Source organism: Triticum aestivum, chromosome 6A (assembly GCF_018294505.1).
Source record: "Triticum aestivum cultivar Chinese Spring chromosome 6A, IWGSC CS RefSeq v2.1, whole genome shotgun sequence".
NCBI lineage: Eukaryota > Viridiplantae > Streptophyta > Magnoliopsida > Poales > Poaceae > Triticum > Triticum aestivum.
In genome coordinates this window covers 85,053,401-85,057,108 of record NC_057809.1, presented here as the reverse complement: position 1 = coordinate 85,057,108, position 3,708 = coordinate 85,053,401, and positions in this window count along the sequence as shown.

Here is a 3,708-nt window from a genome sequence, read left to right as displayed (position 1 = left end):
ACTTAGTTAGGGCAGACAAAGGAGGTCTCGATCTACTGATGGGGTAGCTCGTGGTGGTCGTGGTGAGCATTTTGGTGGAGGTGGTGGTGGTGAAGTTGGCGCAATGTGGTGGAGGTGAAACTCCGGCAGTTTGGTGGCTACCGTTCGTCGCTCGTCGTTCTTCGTTCGCACACACGCTTCAAGGGTATATTTCAACAAACATTTTATTTTTCATAGGTATTTGTTAATATGTTTCAATGTGGAATAAATTACGTGTGCGATTATTGTTATTTGATACGTGACAGACTTAATGTGTGCACGCAGAGACACGTGAGGTACAGGAAAGCTACAAGAGATGCAGCAGTGAGGGCACATGTTGAAGCAGTAGCTGCACAATTGGCAACAGGAACAGCGGCCGCGGAGGAGGAGCCTGTTGGGCTATGTGACCTGCCAGGCTTTGACCCACCTGGTACTAGGAGAAAGCTTGGGAGGTCGATTAAAACATTCGAGCAGTGGATAGAGCATGAGCCTCTGGAGAGGTGGTCTTTGCTACATGACACACATGGAGCAAGGTACGGTGTCATGACAACGAACCTCGTGGAAACATACAACTTTGTCCTCAGAGGAAACCGGGCATTGCCACTTACAGCCATCGTTGAGGGTATTTTCTATGGCACCGTCAAGTATTTCAGAGATGGACGTCAAAAAGCAGAGCAGCATATCTTCAACAACCCGAATACACGGTACTGTGAAAGAGTCACGAAGTACATGGAAAACAAGATGCAAAAAGCTATGTCACACATTGTAGTCACCATCGGTAATCAAGAAAGAAGGTTTGAGGTCCCCTTAGCCAACAACAAATCTGGATGTGCAAATGAGTTGAGGACGCATAAGGTGAAAATTGGTAATGAAGCCTGGCCAACGTGTGAGTGCACATGCAACAAACCGAAATTGCTTCACCTACCTTGCTCACATGTACTTGCTGCTTGCGGGCAGCTTGGAATGGACGCAATATCATTTGTGTCTCCATTTTTTCTGAAAGAGTCTGTCTTCAATACCTGGACAGGTGAGCTGATGGGTTTTCAATCAATGGGTAATTTCAACAGCGTCAACCTCGCTAAAAGGCGTTACATTCCAAACCTAGAGCATATGCGTACAAGTAGAGGCAAACGGCAGTGTCAGCGCATCCAGAATGATATGGATGAATCTGAAGCAGGAGGTCTGATACGTCTCCAACGTATCTATAATTTTTGATTGCTCCATGCTATATTATCTACTGTTTTGGACTATATTGGGCTTTATTTTCCACTTTCATATTATTTTTGGGACTAACCTATTAACCGGAGGCTCAGCCCAGAATTGTTGTTTTTTTGCCTATTTCAGTGTTTCGGATAAACAGAATATCAAACGGAGTCCAAACGGAATAAAATCTTCGGGAACGTGATTTTCTCACCGAACATGATCCAGGAGACTTGGACCCTACTGTAAGGGATCAAAGAGAAGGTCACGAGGGTGGGGGCGCCCCCCCTCCCGGGCGCACCCCCCTGCCTCGTGGGCCCCTCGGTGCTCCACCGACGTACTCCTTCCTCCTATATATACACACGTACCCCAAAATGATCAGAACAGGAGCCAAAAACCTAATTCCACCACCGCAACTTTCTGTATCCACGAGATCCCATCTTGGGGCCTGTTCCGGAGCTCCGCCGGAAGAGGGCCGTCATCACGGAGGGCTTCTACATCATCATAGCCTCTCCGATGAAGTGTGAGTAGTTTACCTCAGACCTTCGGGTCCATAGTTAGTAGCTAGTTGGCTTCTTCTCTCTCTTTGAATCTCAATACAAAGTTATCCCCCTCTCTTGTGGAGATCTATTCGATGTAATCTTCTTTTTGCGGTGTGTTTGTTGAGACCGATGAATTGTGGGTTTATGATCAAGTCTATCTATGAATAATATTTGAATCTTCTTTGAATTATTTTATGTATGATTGGTTATCTTTGCAAGTCTCTTCAAATTATCCGTTTTGGTTTGGCCAACTAGATTGGTAGTTCTTGCCATGGGAGAAGTGCTTATCTTTGGGTTCGATCTTGCGGTGTCCTTACCTAGTGATAGAAGGGGCAGCAAGGCACGTATTGTCTCGTTGCCATCGAGGATAACAAGATGGGTTTTATTTCATATTGCATGAATTTATCTCTCTACATCATGTCATCTTGCTTAAGGTGTTACTCTGTTTTTAACTTAATACTCTATATGCATGCTGGATAGCGGTCGATGAGTGGAGTAATAGTAGTAGATGCAGAATCGTTTCGATCTACTTGTCACGGACGTGATGCCTATATACATGATCATGCCTAGATATTCTCATAACTATGCTCAATTCTATCAATTGCTCAACAGTAATTTGTTCACCCACCATAGAATAATTATGCTCTTGAGAGAAGCCACTAGTGAAACCTATGGCCCCCGGGTCTATTCTCATCATATCAATCTCCATCACTTTAATATTGTTTTGCTTTTTACTTTGCCTTTACTTTTTACTTTGCATCTTTATATCAAAAATACCAAAAAAAAATATTATATCTATCAGATCTCACTCTCGTAAGTGACCGTGAAGGGCTTGACAACCCCTAATCGCGTTGGTTGCGAGTAGCTATCGCTTTGTGCAGGTACGAGGGACTTGAGCATGGGCTCCTACTGGATTGATACCTTGGTTCTCAAAAACTAAGGGAAATACTTACGCTACTCTGCTGCATCATCCCTTCCTCTTCGGGGAAAACCAACGCAAGCTCAAGACGTAGCAAGGTCCGACTAGGAAATGCATTCTATGCAATGAATTTGGCCATAGGGACACTAATTGTCCCACTTTCGTCACTGGGCGTGGACGAGGCAACCGGGGAAGAAGATGAGGTAGAGGCAGTAGAGGAGTAAGGGCGAGAGGAAGAAGCTAAGCTAGCAGTAGTATGTTCTGAATTTGTATTAAGTGTGGCACTATGTTCTGAATTTTTATTAAGTGTGGCACTATGTTCTGAATTTGTATTAAGTGTGACACTATGTTCTGAATTTGTATTAAGTGTGACACTATGTTATGAATTTGTATTAAGTGTCGCACTATGTTCTGAATTTTTATTAAGTGTGACACTATGTTATGAATTTGTATTTAGTGTGGCGCTATGTTCTGAATTTTTTATGTGCAGGAATGTCAGGAATGTGGTTGCTGAATGGGAACATTGATAGGGGTCATCGTGGTGCGATATGGTATGAGCGCAAGCTTGAGCCTCTGGTCACTCGCACTCCTAAGGAAAACTGGATGATACACCCAGGATGGCTTCAGCGGTACGTGCTTTATTAATTTGCACACTGACATGCATATTAATGGGAGACACTAACTGAAATGTTCTCTGATGAAGGTTGAAATGGGTCGGCCTTTTACCTTTCGCGTGTCTTTTTGAGTCTATCCCGGGTGAGAAATGCCTCGCCATCGACGGGTCCTTGCTGAGCTGCTTAGTGGACCGTTGGAGGCCAGAGACCCACACGTTTCACTTCCGATGGGGAGAGATGGCTCCTACTCTGGAGGATGTGTCACTTTTGCTCAGACTATCGTTGGCAGGTCATGCCATAGGACCGTTTGATGCACCGGCTGGTTGGGAGCAAGCTCTTACACAACGTTTTCATGGTGTTTTCCGAATGCTCCGGATCCGGTATGGGAGCATCACGGACCTAAGTATGAGTGGTT